The sequence below is a fragment of the Scomber japonicus genome, chromosome 19 (assembly GCF_027409825.1).
Source record: "Scomber japonicus isolate fScoJap1 chromosome 19, fScoJap1.pri, whole genome shotgun sequence".
NCBI lineage: Eukaryota > Metazoa > Chordata > Actinopteri > Scombriformes > Scombridae > Scomber > Scomber japonicus.
This window is the reverse complement of record NC_070596.1, coordinates 27,284,802-27,312,301: the sequence shown is the minus strand read 5'-3', so window position 1 is coordinate 27,312,301 and position 27,500 is coordinate 27,284,802.

Sequence of the window (27,500 nt, the reverse complement as noted above, 5' to 3'; positions counted from 1 at the left end):
GGAAAATAGAGGATGTCAGTAGAGTAGTGGTCCTTCAGTGTGGCCCAGAACACATTCACATTCACACTAGAGCTGGGTGATTATGGCAAAAATCAAAATCACCTTATTAATTGAACTTTTAACCTCGATTACGATAAATGAATGATTATCTCCAACCTTGATGATCACAATATTTAGTGATATTTTGGCACATGAGGATCTTTAGGGAGTGAAAATAAAGATGTTTTAAGGTGTGACTAAGCTGTGGTTAAAGATCATAGTTTGGGTTCAAATCATCACTGGAGACAAGTTTCCAATCCCTTAAAGATATGCAACCTTTGCTGCCATGGCAACAGTGAACACCACGATTAATTGACATGAGCAAGATTAAGTCGATTAGAGTTTCTAAATGTCGGTTTTCGATTATTTTATGATTAATTACCCAGCCCTACTTCACACTACTAGAAGAACGTGACCACACACGGCCCAAACCTCCTCCGAATGTAATCTGAGCTGTCGGATCTCAAAGCATCTCACTTGTTATCGGGTCACCCAAGACACATGTTAATGCCAGGTATAAAAATGCTCCCTGAGAGTCAAAAACCAGGGATTCAACTTGCTCTTAATGCTCTGTTTGCAATGCTTCCTCTACTTCCTCCTCACAAACAGCTGTGCGTTCGATAGCCTTCGTTGTAAAGGTTGCACTCACATGTTTAGGATCAGATTACAGCTCAAACATGGACTGATGTATTCGAGAAGTTGACTATTTGACTAAAGAACGAGAAAAAGAGGTGAAATCCTGCTGCTTTAATTTGTTTATAGTGCCTCCAGAGCAACCAATCAGAGCGAGGAGGGGGCGGGGCTTAAAGAGACAGGAGCTAGAATGGCCTGAGCTGAGCGGCTGCATAAAGAGCCAGTAGAAGATAAATAAGGAGTTTTAACAGTAAATCATGTAAAGATATTCCAGCAGAGCCTCAGAGTATAAACATAGACCTGCAAATATGTCTGATACGTCCTCTTTAAAACAGCTCCCTCACCCCTCCTCCCTCCTCCCTCCTCTAACCTCCCCCAACCTCCCCCTCTCTCTGTATATCACACAGGAGATAAATTAACCACACCCACACCCACACACACACACACACACACACACACACACACACACCCTGGAAAGAAAGAAAGAAGGAAGGAAGGAAGGGAGTAAGGAGGGAGGGAGGAAAAGAGGAAGGAAGTAAGGAGAGAAGAAAATGAAGGAAGGAAGGAAGGAAAGAAGAAAGGAAGAAAGGAAGGGAGTAAGGAGGGAGGGAGGGATGGAGGGAGGGAGGAGAAGAAGAAGGAAGTAAGGAGAGAAGGAAGGCAAGGAGTAAGAAGGGAGGGAGGAAGGAAAAGAGGAGGGAAAGGAAGGAAGGAAGGAAGGAAGGATGGATGGAAGGAAGGGAGTAAGGAGGGAGGGAGGGAGGAAAAGAGGAAGGAAGTAAGGAGAAAAGGAAGGAAGGAATGAAGGAAGGGAAGGAGTAAGAAGGGAGGGAGGAAGGAAAAGAGGAGGGGAAGGAAGGAAGGAAGGAAGGAAGGATGGAAGGATGGAAGGAAGTGAAGAAAGAAGTATGGAAGAGTATAAACGTAGACCTGGAAATATGTCTGATACGTCCTCTTTAAAACAGCTCCCTCACCCTCCTCCCTCCTCTACCCTCCCCCAACCTCCCCCTCTCTCTGTATATCACTCACACACACACACACACTCACACACTCACACACACACACACACACACACAGAGACATACTCAAACACATCCTCTCCCATCCGTGACAGTGAATCACACAAGTGCAGGTGAAGAGTTCAAAGGTCAGACGCTGAGGTGCAGCTGTGGTCACACGGGGGTCAAAGTGTCGGCTAATCAAATCAGAGCAAACAGCGTGGAGAGAGAGGGAGAGAGAGGGTCTGTTTGGTTATCAGATGTGTCCAGCTGTGTGTGTGTGTGTGTGTGTGTGTGTGTGTGTGTGTGTGTGTGTGTGTGTGTGTGTGTGTGTGTGTGTGTGTGTGTGTGTGTGTGTTCTTACTTATCTCTACGCACATGTTACTGCTGTTGAGAAAAAATGTATTGATTTTGTAACATATCCTAAAGGTTTTGACATTGATCTCTTCCTCTTGAGAATTCGGAGAGGAGGGCAGGAAGCATCGGAGGAGGGGAGGGGAGGGGGGGGGATCGGGAGAGGGGTTCGGGGGGGGATCAGGGGGCAACAACCGCTGCATCGCTGGCAGTATTGAACATACGATAGGCTAATAGGATGATAAGCCCCTCAGGTTATAGTTTCAAGGTCCAATATGTGCAACAGCGTACAAGCTCATACATCAGCTGTCTGCATGCATGACACTGAATGCTCCTGAAAATGTCAAATGGTGTAACCACAGTAGAATGATAAATATTTAATATTTTATCACCTACAGTGTATTTAAGTGGACTTATACTAATAATGACTGTAAATGTTTCCTGATCTCCATGGTAACCCAGATTAAATGTAATATTTAGAACAATAGTATTCCATTAGCTTTATTTAATATAAAAGTTATAATGTAAGATCATGCCAAACTAGTTGATATGGTGTTAGGTAGGAAGGAAGGAAGGAAGGAAGGAAGAAAGGAAGGATGGATGTAAGATCATGCCAAACTAGTTGATATGGTGTTTTATTGACTATTTACTGTTTTTAGGCTAGTTGAATTTGGTACAAAGTTTTTATGGTTACACCACTTAGACATTTTTACCATAATCCTCTAATATATTCTCTCTAAATGGATTAAAAGCAGAAATTTGATGCTGAGTCCATAAAAAAGAATGTGTGCAAGTTATTCATACGTTTATTTTATATTTTATCCCTTTAACCCTCCTGTTGTCCTCGAGTTAAGGAAGGAAAGCAGGGAGGGAGGAAGGAAGGAAGAAGGGAGGGAGGAAAGGAAAGAAGGAAGGACGGGAGGAAGGGAGGGAGGAAAGGAAAGAAGGGAGGAAAGGAAAGAAGGGAGAGAGTGAGGAAGGAAGGAAGGAAGGAAGGATGAATGGAAGGAAGGAAGGAAGGAAGGAAGGAACATTTTTACCATAATCCTCTAATATATTCTCTCTAAATGGATTAAAAGCAGAAATTTGATGCTGAGTCCACAAAAAAAGAATGTGTGCAAGTTATTCATACGTTTATTTTCACATTTGACTAAACGGAAATGGACCAAAAAAAAAAAAAGTGTATAATTTTGCTCATGAAATGTCAGAAAATAGTGAAAATTTACATCTTCAAATGTCTTGTTTTATCCAGTCAACAGTGTAAAACCCAAGAGTGTAACTTTACTACCATGTAAGACTCAGACAAACCTCAAATCCTAACATTTGAGAAGCTGCAATCAGACAATATTTGATATATTTGCTTTAGAAATAACTAAAAGGACTGTTAGATTTTTAGCTTATTTGCCTCTGATTATATCCATATCAGTGACAGTAAAGCAAATATTGTGATTTTCTGTCATTTCTACTGTACACTGTTATGATGTGTCACTGCGGTCTGATCTGTGTTGCATTTGAGTGACACATCAATATCACATCACCTCACCTGTCTTCTTCTTCTCTCTGCTATTTACTTACAAGCTTGCTGTCAGACGTTGGAAAAACTGAAAACTGAGCATTTAAGGAGTTCACTGCTTTGCCGGAGGGAAAGTTTAAAACTAGTGTTTGTCACATTTTAAAAACAAACCTCTCTCTGAACACAGAGGAGAGGTAAAGCCAATCAACTTCTAACACAGAAAAGCTGCTCATGTTCAGAAACATAGACTGTATGGAAGAAATGGACGTAACATCCGTGACGTCACCCATTGGTTTGTGTACTGTTGCTCGGAAGCCAATAGTTTAGAATCTAGGCAGCGCCATCTTGAAAACTTCAGGTGCATGCTGGGAAAAATAAAAATACGGTTTCTACTTATATGGGTATGAGGCAGGGCCATGGGTGGAAAGGAAAGAAGGAAGGGAGGAAAGGAAAAAAGAAGGAAGGAAAGAAGGAAGGAAAGGAAAGAAGGAAGGGAGGAAGGAAAGGAAGGAAGGGAAGTAGGAGGGGGGGAGTGAGGGAGAAAGGAGAAGAGGCATGGAGGAAGAAGGAAGGAAAGGAGGGAGGAAGGAAGGACGGAGAAAAGAAGGAAGGAAGGAAAGGAGGGAAGAAGGAAGGACAGAGAAAAGAAGGAAGGAAGGAAGGAAGAGTCAAAACAGACGGGGTCAATTTGACCCGGCAGGACGACACAAAGGTTAAATTTGACTAAGGAAGGGAGGGAGAAGAGGAGGTTGCTATGGTTGCGAGGGCTGGATCTCGAGGACATTGGTCAATCAACCTGTCAATCAGGACGTAGCCACGCCCTAATGCATACCCTGCTTTATCGTCACATATAAAATCAGGGAGGCCAAAATGTCCCAAATGAACATCATACTGCATTGAAGAAGGCTTTAAACTAGCGATTGAGACCATAAACACATTTTGAAAACGTTTACTGAGGTTAGAAATCAAGTGAGAAGTTGGTGAATTCTCCATTGACTTGTATAGAGACGGAGGGTTCAGAGTTGTGGAGCTTTTGAAATTAAATGTCATCATGTAACGTCACATTTTGATGGAAATTAGTCATTAACACAAAACTCTGATTATGTTCGGACTGAAATGGATTTCCGTATAATGAACGTTTTTCTTCTTTATCTTCCTCACTTCTCTGTTTATCTTTGAAAGTAAATTTATATTACAAATCACATTTCTTTTAAGTCGGCTAATGATGCTGGTGTGGTTTGGAAAATCCTACTTCTTCTTCTACTACCCCCCCCCCCCGTTCCTGCTTTGCTCTCAAGCACACACATAAAACACACTGAACCTTTCTTTGATTATGTTACATTTAACACACACATACACACACACACACACACACCAGAATAATTACACCGCTATGACGGGGGTGAAATTCATTTTAAAATAACAAGCTAACATTGTCCAGGCTCGTATGTGTCCATGAGAAAATAAATTACAACAAGCAGCCAATGGAGAAGATAAGAGGTCAGTGTGTGTGTGTGTGTAGTGTGTGTGTGTGTGTGTGTGTGTGTGTGTGTGTGTGTGTACGCTGCCTGCTCTGTTTACGTTGCCATGGTACACTTCCTCAACTAACTAATAGCTAATTTGATCTGTTCATGCCTTATGGCAAGGTTGTATTAAATTGTGCACATTATGCTCTTTAACACACACACACACACACACACACACACACACACACACACACTGACACACACACTGACACACACACACACACACACACACACTGACATACACACACACACACACACACACTGACACACACACTGACACACACACACACACACACACACACTGACATACACACACACACAGACACACACTTAAATATACACACACACACACACTTATATACATACACACACACACACACACACACACAGACACAGACACAGACACACACACTTATATACACACACACACACACACTTATATACACACACACACACACACACACACACACACACACACACACACACACAGGTAACCCTCAGCTCTTCTGATATTCGACTACATTATCAACATGTTCCTGACAGGTGTGTTAGTTAGTTGGAGGGGGTTTTTTTTGGGGGGGGGGTTTACGCTGAGCCCGCGCTGCTCTCTTGAGACATGTGAAGGTCATATTTAGCCAGCTGATAAAACATAAAACACTCCTCAGTAACACTCTGAATATAACAGGAGCCGAGCGTCAGAGCGTCAGAGAGGGAAAGGTGCTGATCACATGTTCACACCTTATGGAAAAAACTCAGACTGATGCACAACAATATTATTCTCCAATTAGCAGCTGATTACTGAGGCGTTCAGGTAGGAGGGAGGGAGGAAAGAAGGAAGGAAGGAAAGGAGGGAGGAAGGGTGGAAGAAGGAAGGAAGGGGGGAGAGAAGGAAGGAAAGGAGGGAGGAAGGGATGAAGAAGGAAGAAAGGGGGAAAGGTAGGAGGGAGGAAGGAAGGAGTGAAAGGAGGGAGGAAGGGACGAAGAAGGAAGGAAGGGGTAAAGGTAGGAGGGGGAAAGGAAGGAAGGGAGGGAGGGAAGGAAGGAAAGGAGGGAGGAAGGGACGAAGAAGGAAGGAAGGAAGGAAGGAAGGAAGGGAGAGAAGGAAGGAAAGGAGGGAGGAAAGGAGGGAGGAAGGGATGAAGAAGGAAGGAAGGAAGGAAGGAAGGAAGGGAGAGAAGGAAGGAAGGGAGAGAAGGAAGGAAAGAGGAAGGGATGACGAAGGAAGGAAGGGGGGAAGGTAGGAGGGAGATAGGAAGGAAGGAAAGGCGGAAGGAAGGTAGGAGGGAGGAAGGGAAAGAAGGGCAGAAGGTAGGAAGGGAGGGAAGGAAAGAAGGAAGGGAGGAAGGTAGGAAGGAGGGAAGGAAAGAAGGAAGGAGGGAAGGAAGGAAGGAAGGAGGGAAGGAAAGAGGGAAGGAAAGAAGGAAGGGAGGAAGGTACGAATGAAGGGAGGGAGGAAAGAGGGAAGGAAAGAGGGAGGGAGGGAAGGAAAGAAGGAAAGAAGGGAAGAAAGGAGGAAGACAGAAGGAAGGGGGAAGGTAGGAGGGAGGGGGGAAAGAAGGAAGGAAGGAAGGAAGGTAGGAAGGAAGGAAGGAAAGAGGGAAGTAAAGGAAGGAGGAAAGAAAGGAAGGAAGGAAGGAAGGAACACTCTGAATATAACAGGAGCCGAGCGTCAGAGCGTCAGAGAGGGAAAGGTGCTGATCACATGTTCACACCTTATGGAAAAAACTCAGACTGATGCACAACAATATTATTCTCCAATTAGCAGCTGATTACTGAGGCGTTCAGGTAGGAGGGAGGGAGGAAAGAAGGAAGGAAGGAAAGGAGGGAGGAAGGGTGGAAGAAGGAAGGAAGCGGGGGGAGGGAGGGAAGGAAAGGAGGGAGGAAGGGACGAAGAAGGAAGGAAGGGGTAAAGGTAGGAGGGGGAAGGAAGGAATGAAAGGGGGGAGGAAGGGACGAAGAAGGAAGGAAGGGGTAAAGGTAGGAGGGGGAAAGGAAGGAAGGGAGGGAGGGAGGGAAGGAAGGAAAGGAGGGGGGAATGGACGAAGAAGGAAGGAAGGAAGGAAGGGAGAGAAGGAAGGAAAGGAGGGAGGAAAGGAGGGAGGAAGGGATGAAGAAGGAAGGAAGGGGGGAAGGTAGGAGGGAGATAGGAAGGAAGGAAAGGCGGAAGGAAGGTAGGAGGGAGGAAAGGAAAGAAGGGCAGAAGGTAGGAGGGAGGAAAGGAAAGAAGGGCAGAAGGTAGGAAGGGAAAGAAGGGCAGAAGGTAGGAAGGGAGGGAAGGAAAGAAGGAAGGGAGGAAGGTAGGAAGGAGGGAAGGAAGGAAGGAAGGGAGGAAGGAAGGAGGGAAGGAAAGAGGGAAGGAAAGAAGGAAGGGAGAGAGGAAAGAGGGAAGGAAGGAGGGAGGGAGGGAAGGAAAGAAGGAAAGAAGGGAAGAAAGGAGGAAGACAGAAGGAAGGGGGAAGGTAGGAGGGAGGGGGGAAAGAAGGAAGGAAGGAAGGAAGGGAGGAAGGAAAGAAAGAGGGAAGGAAAGGAAGGAGGAAAGAAAGGAAGGAAAGGAAGGAGGAAAGAAAGGAAGGAAGGAAAGGAGGGATGGAAGGAAGGAAGGAACACTCTGAATATAACAGCAGCCGAGCGTCAGAGCGTCAGAGAGGGAAAGGTGCTGTTCACATGTTCACACCTTATGGAAAAAACTCAGACTGATGCACAACAATATTATTCTCCAATTAGCAGCTGATTACTGAGGCGTTCATTTTTAATATTCATGTCTGAAACACAAAAGAAAGATATCGTCATTCACTCATATTTTATAAACTCGTCTCCCAGTTGATCCATTTTACTTCTGACAGCTTTAAAAACACCATATGCATATTTATTTTAGTCTAATGTGACACATAGTATATAAAAATGGAAATAAAATGCATCATCTTAATTAATACTTCTTCATTTTTGTGCAGTAGATAGATATTTTAAAATGTGTGTTTATTAAACAAATTCAAAAGTCATAATTCAACCATGTTATATTCATTATATTTCACCTTTCCTTCCTTCTTCCTTCCTTCCTTCCTTCCTCCCTCCTTTCCTTCCTTCTTCCCTTTCCTACCTCCCTTCTTCCTTCCTTCCACCTTTCCTTCCTTCTTCCTTCCTTCCTCCCTCCTTTCCTTCCTTCTTCCTTCTTTACTTTCCTCCCTTCCTTCCTTCCTTCCTTCCACCTTTCCTTCCTTCCTTCCTTCCTTCCTTCTTTCCTCCCTCCCTCCCTCCTTCTCTCTTTCCTCCCTACCTCCTTCCTTCCTTCCTTCCACCTTTCCTTCCTTCTTTCCTCCCTCCCATTCTCTCTTTCCTCCCTCCCTTCTTCCTTCCTTCCACCTTTCCTTCCTTCTTCCTTCCTTCCTCCCTCCTTTCCTTCCTTCTTCCTTCTTTACTTTCCTCCCTTCCTTCCTGAACTCGAGGACAACTGCTCTATGAATAAATTTACTCAACTGGCTCCTGCAAAAAAAAATATAATGCATCAAATACTTTATGAAATTATTTATATCTGCTTTTTAAACCTTATATATATATATAGTTGGTCAAAGTTGCACAAAATAACAATAAAAAAGTTTTAAAAGGTATATTTAAATCACGGCCAAGCTAGAATTAATATTTTTATTATTTATTGGACACTGATAAAGTACGCCTGATGTTAGAAAATTAAAACATTTATGCACATGAATAATTATAAAGCATAGTGTTTCATAGTAAATGTTTAATTCTTAGTGTATGGGGTTCGGGTTATGATGCAAACAACAGCTGATCCTCGTCTCTGTGGACGAGACCTGAACATGTTGAGGCTGAATATTTGATGACTTGTTTCGGTTTCTCCGCTGCAGTTAATCTGTATCTGACATGGGAAAAAAAGCACATGCAGCTTTTCAAGAGTTTCACTTTAAACCCATGAATATGTAATTTTTTTTTTGGGGGGGGGGGGGGTAAAGATAAGCAGGGACATACAAGAGAGCATTAACCCTATCTGATTAAGGAACTGCTGAGTGCTGCGTTCATTAATCCTTTGATGCCTGCATCATTCAAACATGTTGTATTCATTATACTCTATAAAACTTTCTCCTGGATGATAAACTAGTGATTATAAATGTCTTTGTTTTCTATAAGATTCATCAAACAGAAGGAAGGAAGGGAGGGAGGAAGGAAGGAAGGAAGGAAGGAAGGAAGGAAGGAAGGAAGGAAGGGAGAAGGAAGGAAGGGAGGAAGGTAGGAGGGAGGAAGGGAGGAAGAAGAAAGGAAGGTAGGAGGGAGGGAGGAAAGAAGGAAGGAAGGAAAAGTAGGAGGGAGGGAGGAAAGAAGGACGGAAGGAAGGGGGGAAGGTAGGAGGGAGGAAGGGAGGAAGAAGGAAGGAAGGAAGGAAGGAAGGAAGGAAGGGAGGAAGGAGGGAGGGAGGGAGGAAAGGAAAGAAGGTAGGAAGGAAGGGAGGAAGGAGGGAGGGAGGGAAGAAGGAAGGGAAGAAGGAAGGGAGGAAGGGAGGAAGGAAGGAAGGAAGGGAGGAAGGAAAGGAAGGAAAGGAAGGAATCTGAATATGTTATATGATATGTTCATGAATCCTTTGATGCCTGCTCAACGTTTTCCCGCTCAGATGAATAATAAACAGGCTCGTGCCGGCCGGATGATCACTTCCTGTTATTATTGATCCTCTCGGCTCAGACGGACAGTTGGTGGCACATATGTCGGCTGGAGCTGGAGCTGGCAGGTTAGAGCCGAGCCACCGCGGCTGCTGCCAAACAGATGAGCCCATAATGGTGTTTGGTTTGATGGTGAGGAGAGCTGCACGAGGCTTCACACGCTGGTTGGGTTTGATAGAGAGGAGCTTTTTATTTGGTTGGATGTTAAAACCCCCACTAGATTATTCACTGCACAGAGAAAAGTATTTAAATATTAAACCCAGTCTAAAGATTGGTTGTAAAATTGTATCTATAGATTTGTGAACATGGTCACATTAAATAAAAACCGACAAGATTATTCTGTTAAAACCATAGACTGTATAAAAGAAATGGACATAACATCCGTGACGTCACCCATTGGTTTGTGGACTGCTGCTCGGAAGCCAATAGTTTCGAATCTGGGCAGCGCCATCTTGAAAATTTCAGGTGCATGCTGGGAAAAATAAAAACACGGATTCTACTTATATGGGCATGAGGCTGAGCCATGGGCGGAGCGGGGAGGTTGCTATGGTTGCAAGGGCTGGATCTCGAGGACATTGGGCAATCAACCTGTCAATCAGGACGTAGCCACGCCCTAATGCATACCCTGCTTTATCGTCACATATAAATTCAGGGAGACCAAAATGTCCCAAATGAACATCATACTGCATTGAAGAAGGCTTTAAAGTAGTGATTGAGACCATAAACACATTTTGAAAACGTTTACTGAGGTTAGAAATCAAGTGAGAAGTTGGTGAATTCTCCATTGACTTGTATAGAGACGGTCGCCCCCCGGTGGCCTTTTGATAGAATGCAGTTCTAAGTTACTTCCGCGTTGGCCTCATTTCAGAGGACCAGAACTCCCCGCCTGACATGGAAACAACTTTTCACATTTTTTGTGACACTCAGCAAGACTGTTTGGATGTTTGAATGTTTCCAATAAAAGCCCTCTAGATGAATTTACTGCACAGACAAAATAAATACGGTCTAAAATAGCCACTGGTTTTCAGAGTCCTGACTGACAATAAAAATACCTGATGTAGGCACAAAAAATACTTAAACCTGAGATACTTTAGTTTGAAAGTCGTGCTGATTGTTACGTGCGGGGCAAATGAAAATGTGTGCTCCCGTACACGAATGTATAGATTAAATTTCGTGACTATTTCATGAACTGCTGTGAGACTGTGTTGAAATACTAAAGTCTTGTGATACCAGACAATTGGAGATTTTGGCATATTAAAGTCTTGATATTCCTAAATACAAAGTTTATAATTGTGTTTATGTTGGAAGTTATGACTAAAATCTGATATCATGATATGAGACTAGAGATCAGCTGATATTAGATATTATAATATTGAGATTGAGGCATTATGTTGTATTTTCCTGGAGGAAACTCAACTGAATGCTCATAGTTTGTCATTTATTTCTATGTTGATGGTTTATCTATATATTAATTTAATTACTTTTAATATATGCTTGGTTATTATATATATAAACCTTTTCTTTAGCGTGAATGTGTTGTGATCATCGTCCGCCTGCAGAGAGAGACTGAGCTCCTTTGTTGAATGTGTTAATACTATCATCTTTGTTTATTTAAAGAGGGCCGGGAACCTTGTGATGTGTTGTTGTCATAGCAACATGTATAAAATAATCTACACAGGTTTAACTCATCGGACGAAGGATAAGAGCTTCTTTTGTCTAGTTTACTATAAAAGTTAAACCTCAAGTGTTTCATGAAATCCTCTTTTTATACAATATCTTAGTATTTATCCTCCAGCCTCAAAGTATAGATGTGATTTAAGTTTCAGTCTTACATCACGCTGGTTTTAAAAGGTTCCTTCCCTCCCTCCCTCCCTTCCTTCCTCCCTCCTTTCCTTCCTTCCTTCCTTCCTTCCTTCCTCCCTTCTTTCCTTTTTTCCTACCTAAGTTTCAGTCTTACATCACGCTGGTTTTAAAGGTTCCTTCCCTCCCTCCCTTCCTTCCTCCCTCCTTTCCTTCCTTCCTCCCTACCTTCTTTCCTTCCTTCCTCTCTTCCTTCCCACCTTCCTCCCTTCTTTCCTTTCCTCCCTCCTTACTTCCTTCCTTCCTTCCTTCCTTCTTTCCTCCGTCCCTCCTACCTTCCCCCCTTCCTTCCTTCTTCCTTCTTCCTCCTTTCCTCCCTCCTTTCCTTCCTCCCTTCCTTCCTCCTTTCCTTCCTTCCTTCCTTCCTGCCTCTCTTCCTTCCCACCTTCCTCCCTTCTTTCCTTTCCTCCCTCCTTACTTCCTTCCTTCTTTCCTCCGTCCCTCCTACCTTCCCCCCTTCCTTCCTTCTTCCTCCTTTCCTCCCTCCTTTCCTTCCTTCCCTTCCTCCCTTCCTTCCTCCCTCCTTTCCTTTTTTCCTACCTAAGTTTCAGTCTTACATCACTCTGGATTTAAAGGCTGAATTACAATATTCATTTTAGCTGCTCTAGTATTTCCCTTTGCCCACTTAGTCATAATATAAATTTTGTGAAGACACCAATACTCACCCCTACAGTATTGTCGATATCATAGGTTAAAATATTGATATCCATTTTAGACATATTGCTCAGCTAAAGTTAATATCAGTAAAACATCATTTATATACGAAGGAGAGTTTAAGGATGTATTTAACCTTCCTGTCGTCCTCCCGTCTGTTTTGACTGTTCCTTTTTTCCTTCCTCCCTTCCTTCTCTCCTCTGTCCTTCTTTCCTTCCTTCCTCTTTTCATTGTGGAATATCTGAGAGTAAAATACAGCAGATATATTTCTACACTCAGTATTTAGAGTAGTGTAATAAAATAATGGGGGGTAAATGTGGAGCTCTACAGTATAACTGAGGAGTGATTTTTGGACACAGCAATGATAACGATTAAGTTTTATTTCCCATTAATATTCTCATTTATTATTCAGATTACACTTATTGAAGATAGGGGGAGAAGAATTTATCACAAATGTTATTAAAATGGGAATATGGTCTAGTATAATGTTGTTAAAAGGCAAGATTTGTGTAAAAATATCATTTTAAATTAAGTATAGTGCCCACAATTCATATTTTAGAGACCTAATAAAACATTTTCTTTTAGTACAGATACCCACCAAAGTCCCACCTTAATAATTTTAACATGTTTTTCAATGAGAATGAAAATAATAATGTGCATTTTATCATTCCCTCTGATATCGTTAATCATATTAAAATTGCAATATCAGTCAAAATAATCACAATTAGATCTTTTTTCAAATACTTAAAGCCCTAATTGAAGACTAAAGAACCAGAAAATACTCACATTTAAGCATTTTTTCTTTCTTTATTACTAAAATAGTTGCCAATTAATCTTCTGATGATTCACTAATCAGGTCGTTGACTAATCGAAGCAACAAAAGCTCACAATCCACAATTTTGAATTTTTATATTTCAAGTGATTTTTCCTTTCTCTTTAAACCCTTCTGTGCTGTCGTGAAATAAATCAACACACACACACACACACACACACACACACACACATATGCATACCAGTCATCTGAGCGTATAAACCCTGAGAACAATTTCACAAAAGAAAAGATAATCCATAATTTGAGGCATTGTTGCCATAGCGACGGGCCACACCGCTCATGACCCACTGCAAGAAGTCAGCCAGTTTACTGCAGGGCAGCTCCGCTAATATGGAGGCAAACTGGGGAAGATTTGACAGATTTTTTTTTTTGGGGTGGGTGGGGGGGTGGGGGGGGGGGGGGTAATGAAACATGAGCAGAGTGGGTGAAGAAGCTGAAGATGAAAAGATAGTTTTGCTTACAGTAAAAAAAAAAAAATCTCATTTAAAAAGACACAGCTATTAAAACATGACCTAGAAAACCAACAATCAGCTCAACAGTCCCAAGGTTTCTCTCTCTCTTAGACTCTAATAAAACATTATAGTGACTCATCCTTTCATATTGAAACAGATCTGGGGGGAAAAATCCTTTCTTTATGCTCTGAAATTAAATCACTGCTGCATATTGTGAACCTGTAACTACACTACAAACCAGCTTCATCTCCACTAAAGACACACTGTACTATCACACAGTATTAATGACCACCTCTGTCATCATATGATATATATACGTATATGTGTGGCTGCAGCTAATCATTATTTTTATCATCAATCATCCACCAATTATTTTCTCAAGTAGTTGTTTTGGCTTCAAAATGTAAAAAAAAATAAAATAAAATAAAATCCATTATAACTTCATCATGACTCACAGCAGAGCTCATCCTGTGAAATGTTCAGTAGTGGAAACTCACATATTAGACTTTAACCCTTGTGTCATCCTCCTGGGTCAAATTGACCCCGTCTGTTTCTTCTTTCCTCCCTCCCTTCCTTCCGTCTGTACTTCCTCCATCCCCCTTTCTTCCCTCTTTCTTTCTTTCTTTCTTTCTTCCTTCCTTCCTTCCTTCCTTCTTTCCTTCCCTCCTTCCTTCCTTCCTTCCTTCTTTCCTCCCTCCCTCCTTCCTTCCTTCCTCTTCTTCTGTCCTTCCTTCCTTCCTTCCTTCCTTCTTTCCTCTCTCCCTTCTCCCTTCCTCTTCTTCTGTCCTTCCTTCCTCTCTCCCTTTTTTCTTCCTTCCTTTCTTCCTTCTTCCTCCCTTTCCCTTCTCGCTTCCTTTCTTCCTTCCTCCCTCCCTCCTTTCCTTCCTTCCTCCCTCCCTTCCTTCCTTGACTCGAGGACAACAGGAGGGTTAAAAACACTTTTCTTCTCCTGTGCTTATGATTGAGCTCTTTTAAAGCACTTTACATTTTAATCTTTCATTTGCACTCTATGTCCTTTTAATGATTTTAAAGCTAATCATTATTTTATGCTGCAATCTTATATTTAATGCTCTATTTTGTATTGTATTTCTCTCTCTTTCTATTTTTTCCGTGACGTCACCCATTGGTTTGTGGACTGCTGCTCGGAAGCCAATAGTTTCGAATCTAGGCAGCGCCATCTTGAAAATTTCAGGTGCATGCTGGGAAAAATAAAAACATGGATTCTACTTATATGGGCATGAGGCGGGGCCATGGGCGGAGCGGGGAGGTTGCTATGGTTGCAAGGGCTGGATCTCGAGGACATCAGACGACTGTATAACTCGGTTACTTAACACATTGATTTTGACAACTTCAAATGTCTTGTTTTGTCTGACTAATCATCCAAAATCCAAAGATATTGAGTTTGCCATCATGTATTATAGCAAAAGCCTAAAATCCTCACATTTAAGAAGCTGCAACCAGCACATTTATGGTATTTTTTGCTTAATATAGTAAAAAAATGGCCTAGGTGAGGCATTCAAATGCTGATTATAACAGTTAAAACCCCCCAAAATATTCAGTTTACTGTCAAATATATCAAAGAAAAAGCATGAAAAGCATGAAATCCTGCTCAGAGCCTCTACTAGCAGTCAATGCCTTTATAACACCAGCATGGAGGAGAGTCTAATTTTAACCTTTAAAGTACATATCCAAAATATCACAGTGAGTGTTTCCTTGTTGCTGAGAGACAGGGATGATGGGATAATCTTTACTTTTTTTTTGTTTTTTTTTTTTTGCCCCGTCATGAGGAGATGAGGAGTCCGGTCGGTGACTAACGGAGCTGATTTACCTTCCTCCCTTCCTCCCTCCTTCTCTCTTTCCTTTCTTCCCTCCCTGCCTCCTTCCTCCCTTCCTCCTTCCTTTCCTTCCTTCATCCCTCCCTCCTTTCCTTCTTTCCTTCCTTCCCTCCTTCCTCCCTCCCTCCCTCCTTCTCTCTTTCCTTTCTTCCCTCCCTGCCTCCTTCCTCCCTTCCTTCCTTCCTCCCTCCTCTCTTCCTTCTTTCTCCCTTCCTTCCTCCTTTCCTTCCCTCTTCCTCCCTTCCTTCCTCATTTCCTCCCTGAAAGAAAAGCATGAAAAGCATAAAATCCTAATTTTAGAGTCTAATTTTAACCTTTAAAGTACATTAAAAAAAAAAAAAAAAAATATATATATGTATATATATATATATATATATATATATATCCGAAATATCACAGTGAGTGTTTCCTTGTTGCTGAGAGACAGGGACGATGGGATAATCTTTACTTTTTTTTTTTTTTTGCCCCGTCATGAGGAGACGAGGAGTCCGGCGGGTGACTAACGGAGCTGATTTATGCAGCGGTTTAATTATTCTCACTAAGGAGGCCTTGGTGTGAACTCTGCTTGTATTACACTCCCTTCACATTCACAAAAAAAAATAAAAAGTGCTGCCTTTGAAGCTTCAACACAATCCTCCCGCCTCCACACACACACACACACACACACACACACACACACACATCACAGGAATCCCAAATATGTGATTGTTCATTAACCCCCCCCCCTCCATCGTCGTCTCCAAATAGAAACATACACCCCATTATAAGTGAGTCATTCTCCCCGCTGTTTATCTCTCTTCTTTATGTGTTGTTTTCTCCTCGGCTGCTCAGAACACCGAGAGGTAAGCAGGAAATCCCAAAAAGCTGAGACAAGGACGACAAATCCCCGAGCAAAGCACAGAGCAGCGGTGCATGAAGTCATGAGGGGCGATGATGGTCTCGATGAGAATGTGGTTAAAGGAAGTTATTCATATTTTTAGGGGTGACAGTCTAAAATATCTCAACAGCTATTGGATGGATAGATTTCATACAGACGTTCATGATCCACAGAGGATGAATCCTGCTGACTTTACCCTCTAGCGCCACCATGAGGTTGAGTTCATAAATTAGTTGAAATTTCTCAACGACTATTAATTGGATTGGAAAATTTGGTACCAACCATAGACTGTATAGAAGAAATGGACGTAACATCCGTGACGTCACCCATTGGTTTGTGGACTGCTGCTCGGAAGCCAATAGTTTCTAATCTGGGCAGCGCCATCTTGAAAATTTCAGGTGCATGCTGGGAAAAATAAAAACACGGATTCTACTTATATGGGCATGAGGCGTGGCCATGGGCGGAGCGGGGAGGTTGCTATGGTTGCGAGGGCTGGATCTCGAGAACATTGGTCCATCAACCTGTCAATCAGGACGTAGCCACGCCCTAATGCATACCCTGCTTTATCATCACATATAAAATCAGGGAGGCCAAAATGTCCCAAATGAACATCATACTGCATTGAAGAAGGCTTTAAACTAGCGATTGAGACCATAAACACATTTTGAAAACGTTTACTGAGGTTAGAAATCAAGTGAGAAATTGGTGAATTCTCCATTGACTTGTACAGAGACGGTCGCCCCCTGGTGGCCTTTTGATAGAATGCAGCTCTAAGTTACTTCCTGGTTGGCATTAGAAAGTTATCAGTCATTTACTTTTCTCTTCCAAATTGACTCTTATTAAAAAGCAGTCAGGTCATGTGACTGCCACATGCCTGTTCAGACCTCATCTCAAAAAGAGCTGAATTACTAGTGAGTCCAATGTTATCACAAGGAATAAAACCGAGGGCAAAAACTACAATAAAACAATAAGACCCAGGTTGTCATAAACTGGAATTATCCTTTAAAGCTCCCGGCTGTGATCTGCTTATGGTCAGAAATAAAGACCTGAGACGTAAATCCTTATCCTGTGACACTCAGCAGTCACACTACGCCCGCCATGTTCAAGTCCCACCCAGTCACTCTCAGCCTTTTTCATTATCTCCCCACTTCACTGTTATCTTTCCCTCCTTCCTCCCTCCTTCCTTCCTTCCTTCCTTCTCTTCTTTCTCTCTTCCTTCCTCCTTTCCTTCCTCCTTTCTCCCTTCTTTCCTCCTTCTCTCTTTCATTTCCTCTCTCCATGCCTCCTTCCTCCCTCCCTTCCTTCCTTCCTCCTTTCCTTCCTTCCTTCCTCCCTCCCTCCCTCCCTTCCTTCCCTCTTCCTCCCTTCCTCCTTTCCTTCCCTCTTCCTCCCTTCCTTTCTCCTTTCCTTCCTTCTTTCTCCCTTCCTTCTGTCCTTCTTTCCTCCCTCCCTCCCTTCTGTCCTTCTTTCCTCCCTCCCTCCCTCCTTCTCTCTTTCCTTTCTTCCCTCCCTGCCTCCTTCCTCCCTTCCTTCCACCCTCCTTTCCTTCCCTCTTTCCTCCCTTCCTTTCTCCCTTCCTTCCTCCTTCCTCCCTTCCTTCCTCCTTTCTCCCTTCCTTCCTCCTTTCCTCCCTTCCTTCCTCCTTTCCTCCCTTCCTAACTTCCTCCCTTGACTCAAGGACCACAGGAGGGATAAAGAACTCAGACGTAAATCCTTATCCTGTGACACTCACTCTCACGCTGATAGCAGTCACACCACGCCCGCCATGTTCAAGTCCGACCCAGTCACTCTCAGCCTTATTCCATTATCTCCCCACTTCTCTGTTATCTTTCCCCTCCTTCCTCTGCAATTCTCTTTCCACAGACAGCCGAGGCTCCCCGACTGTGTTTTTTGCGACACAGAACGTGTACTCTGAGCAGAGCGAGGATAAAGAGCGGGAAAACAGAGACTCCAGCAGCTCTGGACTGTTGCTGAGACAGCAGAGTCGCTCCAGTCTGGCCGTCTCTCTCTCTGCAGATGTCTTACATGAAGCCGACGCTGCCAGCAGAGAAACAAGAGCACATCTTCCAATTAATACCAGACAATTAGGCCCACTCCACATGTAGGCGAAATCAAAACTCATTACACTCAGTGAGCGGGAGGATGTGTGTGTGAGGCAGAGTTAGCGGCAGGTTATTTGCTGCTGATGTGCACTTTTTTTCCCCCCGCCAAACATGTTATCACATACAGATGAAAAGCTGCAAAGTGGCTTCATCTAGTCATGCTGCTGCCGCTAATGGGAACGATAAGGTGTCAGGAAAAAAAAAGAAAAGCAAGTGTGATTATTAAAATCCAGCCTCTTTAAGAACTGTAGGTGGCCAATTACAGCAGCTATCTGCATCTAGGCTGTGATGTTTAACCCTCCTGTTGTCCTCAAGTCAAGGAAGGAAGGGAGGAAGGAGGAAGGAAAGGAGGGAGGGAGGAAGAAGGGAGGAAAGGAGGGAGGGAGGAAGGAAGAAGGAAGGATGGAAGGGAGGAAGGAGGAAGGAAAGAAGGGAGGAAGGAAGGGAGGAAAGGAAGGAAGGACAGAAAGGAGGGAGGAAGAAGGAAGGAAAGGAGGGAGGAAGGAAGGATGGAAAGGAAGGAAGAAAGAAGGAAGGAAAGGAGGGAAGACAGAAAGAAGGATAGAAGGGAGGACAAAGGAAGGAAAGGAGGGAGGAAAGAAGGAAGGAAGGAAGGAAAGGAGGGAGGAAGGAAGGAAGGGAGGAAAGGAAAGGAAAGAAGGAAGGAAAGGGAGGAAGAAGGAAGGAAAGGAGGGAAGAGAGGAAGATGGAAGGGAGGAAAGAAGGAACAGTCGAAACAGACGCTGAGTTGAATTATAACTGGACTGTGTGTGTGTGTGTGTGTGTGTGTGTGCGTGTGCGTGTGCGTGTGCGTGTGTGTGTGTGTGCAGCAGAGCCTCATGTGATGTGGGTCATGAGAGAGCTGCTGCTGTAACAAAGGGAAAGTTGTGTTTGAGCTCCCTGAGGTTGGGACCAAGCGTCAGTGCTGCCCTCTAGTGGCTGCTTTTAAAATTAACCTTTCATCACTTCTGCTTTTCTTCATCATACCTCCACACTAGAGCAGTTTACTCTCATAGAAACTGTCTGAAATGGCTATATCCAAAAATCACAACATTTTGGGAAGATGTTCATTTAGTTATAGGCAGCATTTTGGGTTATGGTGTATCCAAGTCTTGTACATTATTATTATATCTTGGTGTCATTACGGGAAATGTTGTGCTGAAAGGTGATAGATACATATTGTGATAGATACATATTGAAAATAGTAGCCTGTAAACCTAACCCTAACCCATCACGGGAAGATTGGATGAAAGTTATGGACGAAATATATATATATATATATATATATATATATATATATATATATATATATATATATATATATATATACAAACACATAGAGATTAAATGATTTATCAGGACATTAATAAGCAACATTTTACAGATAAATTAATAGTTTTTAGTCCTTTTCTTGTCTCCAGGTTCATTTTAAAGTTTTTCTTGTTCTTCTATGATCTTGTGTGATATTTAAACTGAATATCTTTTGATTGTGGACTTCATTTAAATGTGTCAACTTGAGCTCTGGGAGATTATGAAGGATAGTTTACTACTATTATCTGTCTTTTTGTTACTATACTTCCACCACAGCTCAACAGGAAAACACTAAGAGGGACTCTGATGCTAAAAAGACTGTAAATGTGTCAGATATCACTTGATATGACGAACTCACACTGATGAAGCTCAATAGAAGCTGATCAGAGACTTTAAAAAGCATCACTTTATAATTAAAAGCACATTTAAAGGAGATCTTTAAACAGTCAGTATGAACAGGAGGAATGATTACAGCTAGCTAAAACCTCTTTCACTGCTCATCTGGTCACCTGACTGCTGCTTTAAGACACTTGAAAACTTGGACTTGGACTCAAACTTATTATTAAACTTGTTATTATTATCTAGGGAAGTATGATGCACAGAGTACATCCTTTCTAATGGTGAACAAAAGCAATAAAAATAATGCACCACACCCACCATGACGTCAGCTGTTGGCCTCTACAGTCTATTTCTGTCCACTGATCTGTGTAGTACAAGCTGAGGTAGTGTGGCTTTAATGAGTAAAATCTATCTATAGTCACTTATTGTATACATGCATGTTTTTGCTTTATGCTCATATCCTAATAAAATGATGAAATATTCGCAGACCTTTCTGATAATGGAGCGTAAGACTTTGTTAGATAACATTTAGTTTGGACTTTAAACTGAAATCACCTCAAAATGAGCCTTAAAAGTCAAGCTGCTGTATTATAATAGTATTCCATTAGCTTTATTTAATATAAAAGTTATAATGTAAGATCATGCCAAACTAGTTGATATGGTGTTTTATTGATAATTTACTGTTTTTAACCACTTAACGCACGCTGTTCCGTCTACGGGACGGGACGGATGTTAGGAGGTAGCCACACGTTCTTCTGAATGTTTTAAACACCAACCCTTAAACATATATATTCATGCCGTACATCGTTGAAAGCTTAGATTGTCCTGATTCATTCAAGACCACTCACGACTTATATGGTTGCTCACAGCCGTAATAGTATTAGCGATTAGCTCGGCTAGCCACTCAGCTAAAGTAAGAAAAGCTATAATGCTACATACCTTCAAAGTCTTCCCTTTATCCACAACGATCATCTTATGACTCAGGACTTTCTGTACAGCTCGCCAAATATCCATTCTTGTGAAATATGAAATCCGTTTCCATAAAAGCGGAATACTTTCCTCAATATGTCCATGTATTTAGTCCAACACGTAACGTAACCATAGGAACGTAACCAGAGACATTATAATAAGAGGAGACACATCACTCCCATTGAAATGCATAGGGAAACTACGTAACGCCAAGATGGCCGGTGTTTGCACATGTCCCGCCTCTTCTGGTGCCGTTGCTCCAATCATTTTGCTGGTCCTACGCGGTCACGTTTTTGCGACACTTGGAAGTCATTTTCAACAGCGACATTTCAAAACACATTATCAGCAGTTTATACTACTTTGTGTACATATATTTTGTAATGCTTTATCCAAAATTGTGGCATGATCTGGGAAAGTTGACTGTGAGCAAACTCCTGTCTCTGCTGTGAGCGTAAGATGACGTCTTGCTGTCAGTGCCTGCCGTAAATGAAGACTGTCGTGAAGTATTGCGCATGCGCAGTTCAAGATGCCTGTAAGGAAAAAGGCTTTTAAAACGTTAATTTGATACCAAACCATCAAACCCTTTCAGCGATTATAGTTTGATTTTCATCGTGATTTCAAAACATATGTTTTTTATGTCCCTTAGACCTCGGGACATGGAGATACAGCTCTCTCCCTATTCATTTAGATAGCCGGTTGGTCTTCCTATGGCCAAATAGCTGCCCGGAGGCGTGGCCAATTTTGCCGCCGAGTGAGATGACTTGCCTTAGAAGGACTTTGACGTAACACACGGAACAAACCATATACGATCCGTTACGTCATTTCCTGACCTGCACGTCCATCTCAGAGTACACGTGACTAGATGTTTACGACCGTGAGCCTCTTCTGCTTCTGACGACACCACACACAAGCCAATCGGTGTTTAGGATTAGGCAGTACATGTCTCCAAAGCCAATGAGGACATGTGACCGACAACAATGACGACATGGCTTTGATTGACTGCTGTTCAAAACAGCAAACAGAGAGTTAGCTGCAGACTAGCTGGTGAACATAGTGGAGCATTTAGCAGCTAAAGAGCCAGATAGTTTCCTCAGGAGTTGATAGAGAGTTTTTTAAAAAAAAGAGCTAAAAAACAAGACTAACATTGAGCAGGTGGACAGAAACATGACTCCAGATTAATGATAATGTTGTTTAAAAACTACTTTATAAGGTGATAATGTGTCAAAGTTGTGTTTTAAAGCATCTGAATACCAACAACTGCTCTATACTGTATATATGAATAATGAGGAAGTGCATATTTGTGTGTTAATCTGTGATAAAGGTGAAAGCGAGAGTAAACAGAGAGGTAAGTAAAGTAAATGGAGCATGAGGGAGGGAGGGAGAGAGAGAGAGAGAGAGAGAGAGAGGGAGAGAGGGAGGGAGGGGGAGGGAGAGAGGGAGAAGGAGAGAGAGGGGGGGGGGAGAGAGAGAAGAAGGGATAAGGAGAGAGAGAGAGACAGAGAGAGAGATAGAGAGAGGGAGAGAGACAGAGACAGAGAGAGAGAAATAGAGAGAGAGGGAGAGGGATAGAGAGAGAGAGAGGGCGGGGGAGAGAGAGTCAGAGAGAGACAGAGAGGGAGAGAGAGAGAGATAGGGAGAGAGAAAGAGAGAGAGCGAGAGATGAGACGGAGGGAGGGAGAGAGCGAGAGAGAGAGAGGGAGAGAGAGAGAGAGAGAGAGAAAGAGAGTGTGTGTGTGTGAGAGAGAGAGAGAGAGGACATAGAGAGAGAGAGACAGAGAGGAGAGCGAGAGAGTGAAATATGTCCCTGTTCCTGGTTCTCTCTCCTCACATGGTGTACAGTAAGTCCTGGATTACCTACTGACCCAGACTCTCAGCTCTCCACTGACACAACACCACAAAAAAAACCTCCATGAAGTACAGGACAGGACAGGGTCAAATCACGGCAACTTAAATTTGTCCGACGAGGGAAGAGGAGGAGGGAGGAGGAGGAGGGAGGAGGAGGAAACCCAAAACATCCAAACATGAGAATGATGTGAATACGTTTGGATCACATTATAATATACGACTGAACTCTGTCATGTGGGGAACGCTTCCTAAACAGGCCCTCTTCAGATCCTGAGCTCTCTCTCTCTCTCTCTCTCTCCCTCTCTCTCCCTCTCCCTCTCCCTCCCTCTCTCTCTCCTTTCTTCCTTTCTCTCTCTCCTCTTAACTTATCCTCTCTCCCTCCCCCCCCCCCTCCCTCCCCCTTCTCCCTCTCTCTCGTATGTTGGTAATATTTTTTGCAGCGTGTGGTTGGAGAGTAGTTACTAATGACAGGGGAAGCCTGAGCGGTGCGGGGGCCAGCTCCACGGCCTTCTGCGTAAACAGGCGTAGCTGGCTGCCATCTGGTTGCCTTTCCACTTTAGAACAGAGAAAGCTGGCATGCCGACTCCCGTTTACTACATTTAGTCATGTCGATTTATTTGCACGGCCAATATCACAATCAAACGTGCCTCAGAGAGAGAGAGAGAGAGAGAGAGATAGAGAGAGAGAGAGAGAGAGAGAGAGAGAGAGAGAGAGAGAGCGAGAGAGAGATCTGCAGGAGAGAACCGGAGGAAGCTGAATTATAAGCATTGTATTCTTCAAGATGCTCACAATGGATGTTTCTTAGCTTTAGTGGAGAATTTAGCAGCTAATGAGCCAAATATTTCCCTTAGGAGTCTGTAGAGAGCAAAAAAAGGAGAAAATATTGGACTTATTTTCTCCAGGTGGACAGAAACACGACTCCAAATGAATGATAATGCTGCTCCAGAACAGCTGGATGTGGAATTAAGGCAGCTGTTTGCAACACAAGTTCAACATATCAGCTTAAAGGTTGATGATAAGTCACGACTAGTTTCAGCTGCTTAATAGAGATTAACCCTCGCGTCGTCCTCCCGGGTCAAATTGACCCCCGCCTTATTCTTCTTTCCTCCCTTCCTTCCTTCCGTCTGTACTTCCTTCATCCCCCTTTCCTTCCTCCTTCCTTCTTTCCTTTCCTTATTCCTTCCTCCCTCCTTCTTTCCTCCCTCCCTCCTTCTCTCTTTCCTTTCCTCTGTCCTTCTTTCCTACCTTATTCCTGCCTTCTTTCCTTTCCCTCTCTTCCTTCCTTTTTCCTTTCCTCCTCCCTTCCTTCCTACCTCCTTCCTTCCTCCCTCTCTCCTTTTCTTCCTTCCTCCCTGCTTCCTTCCTCCCTCCTTTCCTTATTCTTTCCTCCCTTCCTCCTCCTCTCTTTCTTTCCTCTGTCCTTCTTTCCTACCTTATTCCTTCCTTCTTTCCTTTCCTCCCTTCTTCCTTCCTTTTCCTTTCCTCCCTTCCTTCCTTCCCATTTTCCCTTCCTTCATACCTCCTTCCTTCCTCCCTCCCTCCTTTCCTCCCTCCTTTCCTTCCTTCTTTCCTTTCCTTTCCTCCCTTCCCTCCCTCCTTTCCTTCCTTCTTCCTTCCTTGACTCAAGTACAACAGGAGGGTTAATTCAGGTTTTAACTGCTCGGAGGGGAAAAAATGTAAATAAGCATCATGCAGCTCCATCTGGTGAGGAAGCTTGTGTGATACTATAGAAAGCTCCAGAACAGCTACAAAAAGAAAAGTTGTGGTGAGATTGTTTTGTCATTTTTGTAACTTTTTGATTTATCCAACCCAAGATTTTTTTTTTTTTTTTTCTAACTGAGGGTGGAATTATCCAAAAACAGTTTACCACCGGCTTCCTCGTCTAGTTTATCCTACAGATCCTCGTCTTTCTGCCGCAGCGCCTCCTTTCCTCCTCTCTGAGCCAAACAAACGTCTTTATTTATGGGACCTAAATAAGTATAGCGGTCTATGTGGTGAAGCAAAAAGTTTCCCCAGACCGCTATGAGCTTAGGGATCTGCATAAATGCACCTGTGTGGGGGGGCAGGGAGGGGGGGAAAGCCTCTTGAAAGAAAAAAAAACACAGAGATCAAGTGTGAGGATGACAGCAAAAAACATTCATATACAAAACAGTCGAGTGTGGGAGGAAAAAAAAGAAAAAGAAAAAAAAAAAAAAGTACCCAAACAAGTGAAAAGAAAGGCTTTCGCTCCTGCAGCAGTTTTACTTCTGTGATGTGATTTCACTTCATTTGAATCACAAAAGAAACAAAAAGAAAAAAAAGGTCTTTCTCAAAGCTTTTACGCTGAATGCACCGAAGATAAAGCTGCACAAAAAAACAAAAAAAAAACCCCAAAACAACATCAACATGCAAAGAAGTTTGGTTATTCTGCACCAGGGTTGTTATCCAGATAAGCTCACAAACAAATGTGCGACTTTTGACCAGTTCCACCCCTCAGTTCCATAACCCACTCCCATTTATACTGTGTGTGTGATACAGTCACAGCTCAGGAGGGGGTGGAGGTGGTAGCAATGGGACAAACTGTGTGTGTGTGTGTGTGTGTGGTGGTTGAGGTTGAGGTGTGGGAGGAGGGGGGGGGGGGGCAAGATAGAAAAGAAGAAAAGAAGAGCAGAAAGAGAGAAATCAAGCAGAAGTAAAACGTCCTTCTTAGAGAGACTCGCTCTTATTGGTAGTTCATTAGTCTTAACCTTGCCTTTGACCCACGGTGAATGCTGCAGCAAGCCCAATGCTATGGACACCGCCACTATACATACCACACACACACACACACACACACACTCTCTCTCTCTCTCTCTCTCACACACACACACAAAGGAATGCTGCTTCTGTAATTGTCTTTAAGTGCCAAACTCAGGCCAAGGCCTAGCCAGGGTTTCGAAAACAAAATAACAGCCGTGCAAAGCTCTCTCGCTCACACATGCTCTCTCTCACACACATACACACTCACACACACACACACACACACACACACACACTCGCATATATACACACCCCAAAAACACCACTTCCGTCCATTCTCTCGCACAGAGAAAGGAAGTGGAGTGGAGCTGGACCGGCCCCAGCTGTCCAGACAGAGGTAGCCCTGCATGGCAAACCCTGTCTCCTGCCTGCCTGCCTGCTTCCATGCCTTCCTCAGCTCTCTCTCCCCTCTGCTCTTTGCTCTCTGAATGGCTTTAAAAAAGACTTTAACACTGTTGGTAAGATGTTAAGAGCCACTTCAAGTGTAAAAAAGAAACACTTGATGCAGTTTCCAGTTACTGGGGTTTCTCTGGTAAATGTGCTGGAAATGTGAAACACTGCATATTTTTAATAACGCTGGTTCTCTCTCTGTGTGACGCATCAGTGGAGCTGGTGTGAATATCTGCTGTAATATCAACCACTTCACTTCAGAGCTGAGATGAGTAGAGGCGATAAATATGGGTTAAAAGACATCACAGTTACTTTTTGTGGGCCAGGCAAATGCTCTTCACCTTGCCTCCTGAAAAAATAACACACATACAAAAAAGGGAGGCAAGATTTGTTTGAGAAAACATGGGGATGATCTTTTACTGTATTTATAAAAAGTTTAGATCTAACAGAGGATGTAGAGAGTGAATAAAACTGGTGTACATGATAGCTGAATTAGTGATGAAATTGATTCTTTGGTAATGTTGGTTCAGTTTCTATATGGTGATATGGTGTGTTTGCATGTTTGTGATGAAAGCTGACCTATCCTGAAAACTTTCAATAAATATAATGTTGGAAGAAAAAACACATCACAGGGTGTTATGTTTCATATCCAGATATCAATACATATTTAAGATAAAGAGAATTCAATTAAGAAATCTCCTATAGATCACATTAGCAGCTGTGAATGTTACTATAAAGGTTTATAGTCACCACCAGAAAATGATAGATTCTCTCTCTCTCTCTCTCTCTCTCTCTCTCTTCTCTCTCTCTCTCTCTCTCTCTCTCCCTCTCTCTCTCCCTCTCTCTCCCTCTCTCTCTCTCTCTCTCTCTCTCTCTCTCTCTCTCTCTCCCCCCCCCCCCCTCTCTCCCCCCCCCCCCCCCTCTCTCCCCCCCCCCCCCTCTCTCTCTCCCCCCCCCCCTCTCTCTCTCTCCCCCCCCCCCCCCCTCTCTCTGAGTTTATTTTCACTTTCATTGTACTGGGCTGTGTTTACTCCACCCTGACATTTTCCTCTCAGGATTTTAGATAAGTGTGAATTTGGGGAAGCACACACTACATCTCTTCATAAAGTCCAATTCTGCATCTTAACTTTCTTATTTTTTTTTTCACTGACACTGACACATCCTTCATCGCTGTCATCACTGTATCTTCTGTCTGGTTATGCTGAGTTATATATGTGTGTGTGTGTGTGTGTGTGTGCCGTCGCCCGTTTTTAAATACACTTGTCAAACACGGAAAGACGATACAGCACAAGCTTATAAAAGCACAACATGTGGACTGCGGCATCTGAAATAGCAGGTTTGTGTTCAGCTGCCGTCACACCGTCACAATTAAAACTGCAGCAAAAACAAGTCGTGTGACAGAATCTGGGAAAGAGAGAGAAAAAAAAAAAAAAACAGACGAGAAGTTGCTTATTTCTGAGAAACGCACAGCCAATTAAAGGGGACGTATTATGGGGTTTTTTTGGTATTCATATCCTGTTATGATG